This window comes from Callospermophilus lateralis, unplaced genomic scaffold, assembly GCF_048772815.1.
Source record: "Callospermophilus lateralis isolate mCalLat2 unplaced genomic scaffold, mCalLat2.hap1 Scaffold_138, whole genome shotgun sequence".
Classification (NCBI taxonomy): domain Eukaryota; kingdom Metazoa; phylum Chordata; class Mammalia; order Rodentia; family Sciuridae; genus Callospermophilus; species Callospermophilus lateralis.
The window spans coordinates 3,178,781-3,194,665 of NW_027512535.1; positions in this window are offsets into that span (position 1 = coordinate 3,178,781).

Consider the following 15,885-nt stretch of genomic DNA (forward strand, 5'->3'; position numbering starts at 1 on the left):
GCTAAAATCCCTGACAAAATATGTTGATTAATTGTATTTTGGGATTCAAGTATGGTGGAAGTTTGTTGGACAACTTGATTAATGGTGGCAGCAGTTTGTACTTGATTGGCCATAGCCATTCCGGCCGTAACCGCTGCAGCAGCAGATATCGCCACGGCTGTCACTATAGCCGCTGTGATTCCAAAATCTCTGCGGACTCTAAGTAGCTCAACAATAGGGAATTTATCAGGATCCGCAGTGACCGGGATTGGGACGAAAGTTGGAATTTTCATAACCACTGCTACAGTCCAGGAACCATTCCAACACTCAGATAAGAGACAGGTAGTATGAGAACAATCCAGCATCTCCGATGAGGTGGCCTCAGCCAGAAGGAATAAGAAAGGGGATTGGACACAGACCATTGCAGGAGGCAATGCGGCATTATACAACAGAGAGTTGAATGAAACAGATGTAAGTCTATTACCTTGTTCACTTTCCCTAACAGTACCAGAAATATTAGCCAGCTAACTTTTGGCTCCTAGCAACTGAGCCAATGCAGAAATATTGGCTGAAGCCCCCTTTTCATTGGAAATCAGCCACTGAAACCAGGACCAACCTACTCCTGTAGAAGAGCTGGCACTATTGTTAAAGTTATAAACATATCTCTTAAGAGAGGGGGAAAGGGAGAAAACTTTAGCAACTTGATGTTTCTCCCAAGAATGATTCTGACAAGGCGTAAATGTTGGGGGGAAACCAAGATTAGGGGAACAGTAAGGAGAGGCCTTGAAATGAGTGGCATTATAAATACTACTAGAAGAAGGAGGCACTGGGATTAGTACCTCGGAGATAATAGCCAAGGTAGTTATGTTAAGAGCAGAGCTGCTGTTTGCGGGGGTCCCTGAGCCTGATTGCTTCCCCGAAGCTACTTTGCTCAATACAGCACTGATAATGCTTCCTGAGACCTGATTGGACCGCAATGGTTCCTCCCAGTTAGTCAAATTTTTGGTCTTAAGGCTAATGCAATTAGCGTTTTTAAGGCTGAAACAAAAAACTCCTGTAAGATTAACTTGAGATTGATTAAAAATTCTCTCCATGTCCCCTCTAGGAGAGGCACAGGGAGCAGACATCTCACATGAGGTAGAAAAAAGAGTGGGGAGGACATTAGAATTACCATGAACCGGCATCGGCATTGGCCATGCCCGTGCCACTGCCCACCACCGCATTGGTGTCGCCTGTGCCATCGGCACCAGCACCAGAGCCAGAGCACTTAGCAGAATGAAGATCCTCATCACAGGATTGTTGTGGCATCTCTTGTTGCTGGTCAGTTGATGTCGAGACTCTTCTTGTCAAGCGTTCAGGGACCCACAACGGTTCCGTACGATCCTGGGGAAAAACACATACAGATCCTCGTGCCCATGTCAGCACGGGGTCAGGGCCGTTCCATTGGCCCGTAAGAACATCCTTCCACTTAACATAGCCAATCACAGAGGGCTGAGGGGACACATGTCTATCGGCCGCAGAGCGACCATGAATATCCAAGTTCAAAAAATTAATGGTAAAGAGAGCTAAGGACAGGCGTTCTTTAGGAGTGTGTTCAGCTCCTATTCCCCCTTTTTGTTTTTGTAAAGTTTCCTTTAAGGTGCGATGAGCACGCTCAACAATGCCTTGTCCTTGAGGATTATAAGGCAAACCATGAGTAAGTTGCACTCCCATGGTAGAACAAAAAGCTGTAAATTGTCTGCCAGTATAAGCAGGTCCATTATCAGTCTTAAGGGATGCAGGTGCACCCCATGCTGCCCATGCCTCTAAACAGTGAGTAATGACATTACGTGCCTTTTCTCCCGATAAAGCAGAAGCATGGATAATTCCAGAGCACGTATCAACGGAAACATGCACATACTTAAGGTTACCAAAGTCAGGTATATGTGTCACATCCATTTGCCAAACAACCAATGGCTTTAATCCCCGTGGGTTTACTCCATAATTAGGGGGATGAAGAAATGTGACACAATGGGGACATTGCAATACTATCTGCCGAGCGTCCGCTCTTGAAATGGAAAAACGCCTGCGCAGCGTTAATGCATTAACATGGAAGTTTTGGTGAAACAACTTAGCCCCCTCTAAGGAGGAAGCCAAGCATATCAATTGACTTCTAGTGGCTAAGTCCGCACAGGCATTACCTTGGGATAACGGACCAGGAAGAGAGGTGTGAGCCCTGATGTGCATTGGATAAAAAGAAGCAGTGCGGTTAGAGATAAGCTGTTGAAGCTGAGTAAAGTAAACAGACACATTGTGGGCATCACTAATAGTTCCCACGGCCTCCAGGACTTTTAGTGCTTGTACCACATAACTGGAGTCCGAAATAAGATTAAAAGGAAAAGAACACTGTTTAAAAACTTCAATAACAATTTGTAGTTCTACCCATTGTGGATTTCCAGGAGCAAATTGATGCTGGATAGGGGGAGAGTCATTAATTACGTAGGCTCCCATTCCAGACTTGGAACCATCAGTAAAAATGTTAACAGCCCCCGGAATTGGACTGGATGAAGTTACCTTAGGGAAAATGATGGGATGTTCTTTAACAAAATGGAGTAATGGATGAGAAGGGTAGTGATTATCAATACTCCCTTGAAACGAGCAACACAGAATAGCCCAGTTGTCTAGAGTAGCACATAAAACATTAAGTTGAGCTTTAGTGTAGGGTATGATAAGAGAAGAAGGTGATTGGCCGAAAAATTGAATGCATTGTTGAATCCCTTTAAGTGCCAATGCTGCAACAGCATCAGGATAATATTCTAAGGATTTTCCTGGGGATACATGTGGGTGGATCCATAGTAAAGGCCCATCTTGCCACAGTACTCCAGTAGGCTGCCGCATAGTGGCAAGCACACATAACTGGAAAGGTTTATCACTCTGGAGCCTGCATAGAGTGGCATGCTGTATAGCTTGTTCTACTTTTATAAGGGCCGCTCTAGCCTCAGTAGTGAGGCTACGAGGGGAAGCAAGATCTGGATCACCCTTAAGAGTAGCATACAAAGGCTGGAGCACAATATTAGGAATATGTAAATATCCTCTTATCCAATTAATATCTCCCAGCAATTTTTGAAAATCATTTAAAGTTCGGAGATCTTGAGTCCTGATGGTAATTTTTTGTGGTTTTAATTTGTCATACCCAATTGTTGCTCCCAAAAACCTGATAGAATCCCCCGTTTGAACCTTTTCAGGTGCGATGTGCAGTCCATGTTGAGCCAACAGCATCACGAGTTCTTTATAAGCCTCATAAACTGTCTGTTCTAATTTTGCGGCCAATAACACATCATCCATATAGTGAATGATCTTGGTGGAGGAATACTTATGTCTGAGAGGTGCGAGTGCCTTTCCCACATACATCTGGCACATCGTGGGACGGTTAGCCATCCCCTGTGGCAACACCACCCACTCAAACCTTTGATCTGGTTCCTCATGATTACACGAGGGAAGGGTGAAAGCAAAACGTTGGGAATCTTTAGGATGCAAAGGAATGGAAAAGAAACAGTCTTTAATGTCAATAACAATTATATGCCAGCCTTGAGGAACAGAGGAGAGCAGAGGCAGCCCTCTTTGAATGGGCCCCATAAGCTGCATCTGAGCATTAACTGCTCGTAGATCATGCAGTAGGCGCCACTTCCCTGATTTTTTCTTAATGACAAATATGGGAGTATTCCATGGAGAAGTAGAAGGTTGGATGTGACCCAAATCAAGTTGTTCTTTGACTAGATCATGGGCTGCTGCCAGTTTAACCGAGGGAAGAGGCCACTGAGGCACCCAAACAGGCTCCTCGGTGAGCCATGTTATGGGTATTTGAGCCCCAGTGGCCCCTAGGAAAAACCCAGACCAAACCTGTTAAGCTTTTGATGACCTTGCACAGGATGCTTACGTCCCTGTAGGTGCCTTCCTAGTCCTAGACCTGGCTTATACCCCATATTTTGCATGATATGTTGAGACACTGGGGAATAGTCATTACTAAGAGTGAACCCCATGTCTTTCATCAGATCACGGCCCCATAAAGAAATAGGTAAATCAAGTACATAAGGCTGAAAGGTACCATCGTGTCCTTCCGAGTCCTTCCAAGATAGATGTCTATAGCTGATTTGAGGGGCTTGGGCATATCCAAGTCCTCTTAAGGATTGATCAGAAGCCTGCACTGGCCATCCCCTAGACCAGTCCTTAAGGGCTATGATACTACGATCTGCTCCTGTGTCCAGCAATCCCACAATAGATTTACCTTCTATGCTTAATTCCAAAGTGGGGCGATTGCTCATATCCAGTGACAAATAGGCACAATTTCCTCCGGTGGTACCAATCTGATTTCCTGTCCGTGACTTTGAGTCAGCAGGGAAGTGATTATGCAAACTAGGCAAAATTAGCAATTGAGCAATCCGATCCCCTGGGGAGATAGACACAATGCCCCTTGGAGCTTCTACCATAACCTTTACTGCCCCTACAGTATCAGGGTTTACAACTCCGGGGAAAACATGAAGACCTTGTAGGATAGAGGATGCACGTCCAATTAACAAACCTACAGTGCCAGGGGGTAAAGGCCCTTTGAACTCAGTTTCCACCAATTGGACTCCCATCTTAGGTGTTAATACGAGTCTGGAGGTGGAACAGAGGTCCAATCCCGCGGCACCTGTAGTGGCTCTCCGCATCTCGTGGGATGGCGCAGAGAAGGCCATGTCTCGGGTTCGGGTGTGTTATTCTCCATTGCCCCATATATTCGTGGGCCCTGGGGTCGGGGGCCCCTTTGGCCGTTTTTTGGCCCAGCTGAAATAGGCTGTCCATGGATGTCCCTCACTGATCTACACTCCCTTGCCCAATGCTTCCCCTTTTTGCATTTTGGGCACAGCCCCGGTTGACGAGGGCCATTAGAAGGGCCACCGCAAGGAGGTCCAGTAAAATTGCCTTTTTTGGGACAGTCACGTTTGAAATGGCCGGATTGACTACAATGGAAGCATGTTCCGGCACCAGGACCGCCCCCTTTTGCAATCCGAAGGACAGCAGCTGCAAGACCTGCATTAGTTAAAGGTCCTCCAAGCTCTCTACACACTTTCATCCAAGCTTCTATGCCCTTGTTTTTATAAGGAGCGATTGCTGCTTTACATTCTTTGGTGCATTGCTCAAAAACAAGTTGTTTAATCAAGGGCATTGCTCTATCAGGGTCACCAAAGATTTTTCCTGCGGCATCCACCATCCTAGCAACAAAGTCCGAGAAAGGTTCTGTGGGGCCTTGCATGATTTTTGTTAAATTGCCAGACACTTCTCCTCTATTTGGGAGTGATTTCCATGCACGGATACAAATGTTATTGATCTGTTCATATACCTCAGGGGGGTATCCTGTTTGTTGATTAGCAAATCTGCCTTGTCCCAAAAGCATTTCCTTGTCCCAATGGGGGTGTCCCGCCGCATAGTTTTGGGCAGCCTGCTCTACAGCACCCTCTAGCACAAAGGCTCTCCAGTCCAAATATTTGCCTGGAGAAACACAAGCCCGAACAAGGCTAGCCCAATCAGAGGGAGTCATACAGTATCTAGACAGACTCTCCACCTGAGTTAATGTGAAGGCGGCATCCACCCCATAAGTACGCACAGACTCTGCCAGGGTCTTCACAATTTTGAAATCTAAGGGCTCATGGAATCTTCCCCTATTGTCATCCTGGAAAACTGGATAAGCAAGACCCATCTCAGCATTAACAGCCCTCCATGTTTGGGCATGGAAAGCTCTCCTCGAAACACCCTCACCGTACGGCGGCGGGTCTGGAGGATCATTTTTCTTGAGCTCCTGTTTATTTTTGTTCCCTTCTCCCATAGTTAAACTCCCTAGCTGCCGAGACAGTCTCCCGAGCTCCTCCTGTTCTTCCTCCTCCTCTTCTGACCCACTTTTGCATGGAAGTGTGCGCAGTGTACTGAGATCTGGATACAAGCGTTTCCTCCCCCGTTTCTCGCTCTGCACATTCCCCTCCTCCTGAAATATTTCACTCCGTGCCAGAGACAATCGCCTCCTCCCCTGTTTCTCGCTTCGCACACTGCCATCCTCCTGAAATACGTCACTGCCTGCCGGAGATAATTGTTTCCTCCCCTGTTTCTCGCTCCGCACACTCCCACCCTCCTGAAATACCTCACTGCCTGCCATTTCTGATCTTTCTTCATGTAATTGCTCTAAAACTTCTTGTCCTTTAGTAAGTGCTTCCTGACATCTGCTATCTGTGAGGCAACTACGAATCATCTTCCAAAGGGGTATCACCCCACCCTCTAATATGCCCTGCTCAGAAGCAAAGTCAAGGTCTGTGCCTAACTTATCCCAGCTAGGCAGTGTAAGACTGCCAGAAAATGCAAACCACGGTGCAATAACATCTGTCTTCTGTAAAAATCTCTGTAAAGTACTACGTTTCACTTTTAGGCCCTTGGAACGTAACAGGTTATCTAGGGCCAGGAGAAGCGGACTTGAAGATACGGCACCGATGACACAACAAAAGACACACAACAAACAAGAGTGAAAGTAAGAGCAAAAGTACACAGTGCAGCTGCAATAAGATTTAATGCTCTCTCTGGCTTTACAGAGGAGCTGCCGCCTTGACAGCGGGTCCTAAATTACCTAGGACTAAACTCCGCTTTAACCGGGGTCCCAATTAACCTGGGACTAATCTCTGCTTTAATCGCAGGTCCCAATTAACCTGGGACTAATCTCTGCTTTAATCGCAGGTCCTACTTACCTAGGACTAACCGGTGCACCACCCCTGACTGCTGAAAGTTCTGGTTCCCGGGTCTCGGCACCATTTGTCGCGACCCCTTGCCCGCAAGGAAGACGCAACTCAGGAATCTTCTTTCAGCAGTTTATTCAGGCCTTGATTTAAGTATCTTTTAGTGACTCCCTTTCTTTCTTCTTCCGTCTCTGAGGGCCCAAGCACAGCCTAATAAAGCCTCCCACGTACCAATCTTAAGCCGCCGCGTGGATCTTTCTTATAGGGTGGCAAGAGATAGCGTGCCAACTCTCCACAAAGGAATTTGCTTATCACAGGCCACAGTGGAAGCCGGCGCCATCTTCTAATGGCGGCCACAATTTACAACAATGGCTTACCACAAAAGATGTTTGAACAGTTTAGTCAGCTTTAGAATTTGAGTGACATCAAACTGAATGTTATTATGACTGGATGGAATCTTCCTACTAACCCCGCCTTGGCCTGGCCTAAACCAAATCAAGGGGTGGGTGGCATGGAGAGGAATTCTCTCTGGCTGGAGTGGGAGGGACCTAAACCTGTGGCACATGAGGATGCACAGGTAGGGAAGCGGACAAGACTCCAATGATGGGCAGTTGAGCACAACAAGGCTCCTGGAGGCCTTTGATCATGGCTCCCACCGCCATACGCCCACCACTCACCATACGCTCAGCCCCTGAAGGGGATCACAGTGGTCTGCTCCGTTGCCTGGTGCAGGTTGGAGTTCCTGACCAAACACCTGAGTGTCCACAGCCTGTGTTGGCCTGCCTGGGCAGGCTGTGGTTGTGGAGGCAAGAGCCAAAGCTGTCTTGGCGTGATGGAGGAGCCAAGGGCTGCCTCTCAGCCATCCTAGTGGGCGGTTCTGGAAGAAGCACCCAGGGTTGTGGCAGCATTGTCCGAAGACATGAAGCCAGGCCATCTTCCTTATGGCTTTCCTTGGGAGTTGGTGGTGTGTACAGCTCTTGGATTTTTTGCTGTTCTCTCACTTTTCTGGAGAGGTTTTCAGTCGGTTCGTAGCAGGCTTTACGTGGGAAGAGAAAAAAGGCTGGCTCTAAATCTTGCTGGACTTATTGAGGCAAAATGTGGACTTCTTGAAAAAGTGAGCCTTGTTGAAAAAGAACATGAAGGCTTAGAATCATCTTTAAAGGATTGCAGGTTTGAGAAGGGTTCAAGAGAAGCACAACAGCTGGAGGCAACCGACGAAAAGCTGCATAGGTCCGAATCCAGCCATGGCGTTGAAATGCTCTTTCTAGAAGAAGAGCTCAAAGCACAGAAGGCTCAACAAGGTCAACAGGATGAAACGATGGCGCATCTATCAAGGAGGATACAGTCCCTCCAAGGTGAATCTGAATCCCTGAGATCACAAATAGCTGAAGCTAAAACAAACTGGAGACTCTTTCAAGTGAATGAGGAAGAACTGAAGCTGGTACTCAAAGAGGTTTTGAATGAAGGATCCCTACTTCCGCCAACGCAGAGACCAACAATACAAGGAGAAGCTGAAGCACAGAGGGAACAAGGAGGTGTCCAATATAAAGCAAAAATCATATTAGAGGACTCTAAAGTAGCTGGAGAACAAGTTCTAAGGGACACAGAAAATCACATGGAGTCTCTGAGTGAATGCTTGCTGAAGATGAAGAATAGATCTTCTCCAAGCCTGGGAGCCCAAAGGGATGTTGGTCACCTGGAACTGGGAAAGACGAGTGAACCCGAAATTGGTGCTCACTTGGAGGATGAGTCCAAAGGAGCTTTGAGGAACCTGGTTTATGGTGATAAGCTAAAGGCCTCCTTAGAAATCTTGGAAGGAGGAAGAAATCAAAAATGTACTTTCTCATCTGAAGTGGAGAAAACCACAGAAGACCTTACAGAACACCTTAAAAGTCTGCAGACTGAACAGGCATCCTTGCAGTCAGAAAATGCACAGCTGCAAAGTGAGAATGAGACCCTACAGGAGAACTTTAAAGTCATGATGGAATGCTATCAAGAAAATATGATGAAACTGCACAGGAAATTAAGAGTGGAGGAAAACTACCGTGTGGAGCAAGAGGAGAAACTTTCCAAAGTCGAAGAAAAGATGAGCCATACAATAAAATAGCTGGAGACCTACCGAAAGAGAGCCCAATATCTTGAAGAACAATTGCAGAGTACCATTCGTTCCTGTCTGGGGAAGATTATTTCCTCTGAGAAAGAAGCAGATGCTAGTGAGTTGGCAGCTCGGATTGCTGAAAGAAACCTCAGTTATTTTAGGAAGCAAAATGCACGCAACAGACAAAAATTAACTGAGAAGGAGCTTAGATTTGAACTTGTAGAAAAAGATCCCTATGATGCACTGGATGTTTCCAACTCAGCAATGGGCAGAAAGCCTTCTCCAAATGGGCCCTCACCAATAGGTCACCCTTCATCTGAAAGGAGACCTCCTCATTTTGAAAAGAGTGGTCCACTCACACTCTCACCTTTCACTCCAGTGGGAGGAGGAAGAGGGTCAAGGGGCCCTGGAGAATCCTCTGGACCATGCGACTAGCAGTAAAGGAAGAGAATCCAGCTGTCATAAGTTCACTGATTTTCAGAGAGCACCTTCTCAGACTGGGCCCCTCTCTCCTCCAGGGGAACAGGCCAGCAGGCTGATGATCCCTCCGCCAGGCCAACCATATTCTTCTGATGCACGTCTTCCTCTACAAAGGCAAGATAGGTTTTACTCAAATTGTGGTAGAGCATCGGGACCAGCAGAACACAGAATTCCTAATATGCCTCCTTTGGACTCTGATGTGCCTGATTCACCTCTCCATGCTGAAAACCAAGCAACCGGCTCTGACTCTGTGTTGACACCTTTCCCTCCAGTCAGAGGTGCCTTGTTTCCAGTTGACCCAAGGAGTAAGTTCATGAGAAGAGGACCTTTTTTTTCCTCCACCTCTCCCAGGAAACTTGTCTGGGAACCTGGAGATTATTTTCCACCTGACCCGCCACCCACTCCATTTCCAATGCGAAGTGTCTATGCAGGGAGGGGGTTTTCCTCACAAAATCTTCCCACAAGAGCTGGAATTCAGCCCTCTTCACCCCCATTCTGAAAGTACAAGTGAGTTGCCTCAAGGGTTCCTTCCACCTGCAAATGAGCCTGTTACTCAACATCCAGAACCAAACAAGAAACCTCATGCTGTTGCTCTCTCTTCAAATGTAATTTGACTTATCTCTCATTTTTAGTTTTTAAGTAACTGCTTTTACTTCAGTAATTGACTATACTTTGGCTCCAATTGAAGCTCAATGAAACAATAATTCTTAAGATAGTATTTTGTAAATAAAGGTGGTTTACGTAGGAATCTTATGACTAAATTATTCCTATTTTATGTTATTCCAGAGAACAGCATTTAATCTGATGAAGCCACTCTTACATAAACAAGAATGGGAGTTCTAGGTCCTTGTAATCTAGCTGATGTAAATATCTTTTAAACTCCCAACAAAGAAGTGTATTTAGTATGACTGTAGCAATTGTAAAGTGACTTTAGGCTTAATGAAAAAGTGTCACTGATTTAGAGACTGGTTGGGCATTTCAGCTAGTTTTTCCATATCAGAATAACTAGAGCATGGGAGGACTAAAGGAGAGAACACAACTAAACATGTCAAGGAAACAGGAGATCTCAACTACAAAGAAAAATGAAGACCTCTTTTTTATATTGGTTGCTTAAAACCTTACATAGCTCTTGAGATACCATATTTCCTACATTAGATTCAAGTGAGTTATGAACTCCCATTTTGACCCCATATACAGATTGCACAATCACATTGTTTACACATTCACGTTTTTACAAAATGCCATGTTAGTAACTGTTGTATACTGCTACCTTTTCAGGCCTCTACTATCCCCCCTCTCCTGCCCTCCCATCTTCTCTCTCTATCCCGTCTGCTGTAATTTAACGTTTGGGAATTGGAAACCACACTTTAAACTCACTCTCCTCCCCTTTTTCCCTTCTGTCAAATTACTCATCATCTTCTTCTATTTCTCCTCCTCCTCCTCCTCTTCCTCCTCCTCCTTATACCTTTAATTCATTCATCATACACTCATGCATTGGTTCATTCATTCCTTTCACATATGGTGTTGGGGATCCAACTCAGGACCTTTGAAAGTGTGAAGCAAGCACTCTAGTGCTGAGCCAAAACCACAGCACCTGTCTTTTTGATTTTATGACTGTTTATATGAAATTCAGAATCGCATTCTGCTATGGTTCACTGATATGTGGATTGACCTAGTCCTTGTTTTCTGGGAGACTTTTGGAAAATATACATGAATTATTAGGAGTTTGAAATGAAGAAACAAAGAGGAAATACCCCGATTTCTTATTCTTGGATTCCATACTCTGACTCTGCCTACCTACTGTAAAAACTTTTAAACTCTTACTCCCCATTTCTATATCATTGCCAACAAGTGAACGTTCACTGCCCTACAACAAACCAGAGAACTCACATTGAACCATGTTTCCCCAGTAGAGACGAAGACACAATACTTAATAAAAAAATACCCTAGTTATGAATTAGTAGGTAAAGCTTTATTTGAGTGTTAAATGTGCTCTAATTATGTGTTTGTGTGTTTGTTGATGTGTGTGCTGTGTGTGTGTGTGTGCTTCTGTGTAAATCAAGCACTGAGGTGTAAAATAAATGCAGGATTGCAACGGCCTTCTTAAAAATAAGAAGCAACTTTATCATATTTGAAGCCCAGTGAAGAATCTGCCTGATACTTAACCTACAATTAATTGAAATGTGAAAACTTCAGGCCTAGAAAAACACAGCCAACATACATACTGAATCTAATCAGTCTGTCTCACCTGTTTTCTAATCACTCCTTTAAATAATCCTAAATTGCCATCATAAAACATCAGTTGTATATCATCAGATATAACTGAACTGTCCATTAGTAGGTAGAACAATATAATGGGAATCAGAGTGCACATTCCGGTTTGAACTCAATCTAGGTAACATGGATTCATCTCTGTGTAATAGGTCTGCTTCTGGAAAACACAATGTAGAGCTCCAAAAGCAGAACGATTCTTTCAGAATACCATGTTATGTTTGTAAATAGATACACAGATAGATATACAGGAATCAAAAATCTGAAAACGGTCTGGAAGTGTACATTTCAATAACTTACAATGTCAGTAGTGGGGGATTAATAGCAGATCAAGAAGACTGTGTCTGCATGCGAAATGGTTCAATTTTTGAAAGAGTTTTTTAAATGAAAATGGACAAAAAATTGAAAGGGTTACAGTAAGTGTTGAGGAGTGACTTGGCAAAAGGAGCACAGAGGTGAGAAAGAATTAAGTAGAGTTCAATAGAACCAGGTATAATTTCTGTACACATGACTCCATGAACAGGCGCAAAGGGGACACTTAAAGAAATCATAGGACTAAGGAGAGATCAGGATTAGGAGGGTTTGTACTAGTCTAGAAATGCTGACCTGAAAACCAATTAAGTTTACAACTCCTTCTTTGGAGGAACCTTAGCTGTGCCGTGCTTTTCAAAAATGACTTGTCATAACTGATTTATGCCCATGTTAGCAACTCTTCTGAAATTACTTTGAAAGTAGACTAATGTGAGAGTTTCTCTTTAGAGATAATTCAAGTTACTTGCATAGGAAGTGGCAGCAGGTCTGGGGATGTTGTAGCTCAGTGGCAGGGACCTTGCCTAGCTTGGGGATGGCCTGCCATGTACGTTCACCCCAAACACTTGCAAGAATAGTAAAGGGAGGGAAGGGAGAGAGAAAGTTGGAAGGGAGGAAGGCAAAGTTGGAGGGATGGAGGGAGGTAGAAAAGAAGGAAGAAGAAAAGGAGAAAACCCAGGAAGGGAGGAAGGAAGCAAGGAAGGTAGGAAATAGGGAGAGCACAAGGGCAGGGAAAGGACTGAGTCACTCAAACAAAAGGCAAGGGACACAAAGACCAATAGAGGCCATAAAAGATTGTCGCGACCCCTTGCCCGCAAGGAAGACACAACTCAGGAATCTTCTTTCAGCAGTTTATTCAGGCCTTGATTTAAGTATCTTTTAGTGACTCCCTTTCTTTCTTCTTCCGTCTCTGAGGGCCCAAGCACAGCCTAATAAAGCCTCCCACGTACCAATCTTAAGCCGCCGCGTGGATCTTTCTTATAGGGTGGCAAGAGATAGCGTGCCAACTCTCCACAAAGGAATTTGCTTATCACAGGCCACAGTGGAAGCCGGCGCCATCTTCTAATGGCGGCCACAATTTACAACAATGGCTTACCACAGTTCCCCCTTCTAATTTATAAAACAATGCAGGCGAAAGTAGAGGTCCTATCCTACTGTGCAGAAGTGGCTGCAATGTATGGTTCAGTCCTAAGGAGGGCCCTTCCCCAGACCTGACCCCATATCAGCCGACGCCTTTTTTCGTAGGGCGGGGGTGTGGACGTCAAACCCGCATGCAATAGGACATGCTTTCCTTGAGGTCCGTTGAAGGATCACTCAAGTGCAGTGCTTTGCCTCGCATCCTGCATCGTGATGAAGGTGGACGAAGGGGGACAGCTGAGGTTGTTCTGTGGCTGTACACAACGACAAACGAGTTGACAGCACCCTGAAAGAAAGGCACGGACTTTAAGGCGATAGAGAAGTATTAGTGTGGAAACCCACCTGCGTGCAATGGCAGCAAGACCGGCAGAGTGCAAGGGCTTTCCAACACTAAGAGAATAACGAGGAAAGACATGTCGATCCCAGTGCAATGTTATAACAACTTGGGGTGCAACGACCATGTCAAAGATTTACTGTTTAAGCTGCGCAAGCCAGACTTGAGGTGAATTGCCATTTTCTAAAGCTGCAAGAGCTTGGATGATCATAGCCTTATCGTGAGCATTGCGGGCCTTGAGGCGACAGAGAAACCACAAACAGAGAAACATACCGAAGCAACACATTGCACCAAAAATGCCTACCCCCACCCACTCTTTAAAAAAGGAAAAGGCAGAAGATATCCAATCGGTGAATTGACCCAAAGTCACGGGATCAACACGGGTGTTATTCACGACAGCTATCTGGGTTAGTTGAGACTGGATCATGTCTTCCGCTTCCATGGACCAATTTCCAGCCAAATATTCGCCAATGATGCGGGAAGTATTCCTGGAATCATTAAATCTGACAGAGGTTATGCATAAATGTGCACGTTGGTCAACACAACCCAAAAGTACTAAGTCAGCCAATTCTTCTACCTGAGCTTGGAGTAAATCTATTCTTTGGTTGGCAGCTAAAATCCCTGACAAAATATGTTGATTAATTGTATTTTGGGATTCAAGTATGGTGGAAGTTTGTTGGACAACTTGATTAATGGTGGCAGCAGTTTGTACTTGATTGGCCATAGCCATTCCGGCCGTAACCGCTGCAGCAGCAGATATCGCCACGGCTGTCACTATAGCCGCTGTGATTCCAAAATCTCTGCGGACTCTAAGTAGCTCAACAATAGGGAATTTATCAGGATCCGCAGTGACCGGGATTGGGACGAAAGTTGGAATTTTCATAACCACTGCTACAGTCCAGGAACCATTCCAACACTCAGATAAGAGACAGGTAGTATGAGAACAATCCAGCATCTCCGATGAGGTGGCCTCAGCCAGAAGGAATAAGAAAGGGGATTGGACACAGACCATTGCAGGAGGCAATGCGGCATTATACAACAGAGAGTTGAATGAAACAGATGTAAGTCTATTACCTTGTTCACTTTCCCTAACAGTACCAGAAATATTAGCCAGCTAACTTTTGGCTCCTAGCAACTGAGCCAATGCAGAAATATTGGCTGAAGCCCCCTTTTCATTGGAAATCAGCCACTGAAACCAGGACCAACCTACTCCTGTAGAAGAGCTGGCACTATTGTTAAAGTTATAAACATATCTCTTAAGAGAGGGGGAAAGGGAGAAAACTTTAGCAACTTGATGTTTCTCCCAAGAATGATTCTGACAAGGCGTAAATGTTGGGGGGAAACCAAGATTAGGGGAACAGTAAGGAGAGGCCTTGAAATGAGTGGCATTATAAATACTACTAGAAGAAGGAGGCACTGGGATTAGTACCTCGGAGATAATAGCCAAGGTAGTTATGTTAAGAGCAGAGCTGCTGTTTGCGGGGGTCCCTGAGCCTGATTGCTTCCCCGAAGCTACTTTGCTCAATACAGCACTGATAATGCTTCCTGAGACCTGATTGGACCGCAATGGTTCCTCCCAGTTAGTCAAATTTTTGGTCTTAAGGCTAATGCAATTAGCGTTTTTAAGGCTGAAACAAAAAACTCCTGTAAGATTAACTTGAGATTGATTAAAAATTCTCTCCATGTCCCCTCTAGGAGAGGCACAGGGAGCAGACATCTCACATGAGGTAGAAAAAAGAGTGGGGAGGACATTAGAATTACCATGAACCGGCATCGGCATTGGCCATGCCCGTGCCACTGCCCACCACCGCATTGGTGTCGCCTGTGCCATCGGCACCAGCACCAGAGCCAGAGCACTTAGCAGAATGAAGATCCTCATCACAGGATTGTTGTGGCATCTCTTGTTGCTGGTCAGTTGATGTCGAGACTCTTCTTGTCAAGCGTTCAGGGACCCACAACGGTTCCGTACGATCCTGGGGAAAAACACATACAGATCCTCGTGCCCATGTCAGCACGGGGTCAGGGCCGTTCCATTGGCCCGTAAGAACATCCTTCCACTTAACATAGCCAATCACAGAGGGCTGAGGGGACACATGTCTATCGGCCGCAGAGCGACCATGAATATCCAAGTTCAAAAAATTAATGGTAAAGAGAGCTAAGGACAGGCGTTCTTTAGGAGTGTGTTCAGCTCCTATTCCCCCTTTTTGTTTTTGTAAAGTTTCCTTTAAGGTGCGATGAGCACGCTCAACAATGCCTTGTCCTTGAGGATTATAAGGCAAACCATGAGTAAGTTGCACTCCCATGGTAGAACAAAAAGCTGTAAATTGTCTGCCAGTATAAGCAGGTCCATTATCAGTCTTAAGGGATGCAGGTGCACCCCATGCTGCCCATGCCTCTAAACAGTGAGTAATGACATTACGTGCCTTTTCTCCCGATAAAGCAGAAGCATGGATAATTCCAGAGCACGTATCAACGGAAACATGCACATACTTAAGGTTACCAAAGTCAGGTATATGTGTCACATCCATTTGCCAAACAACCAA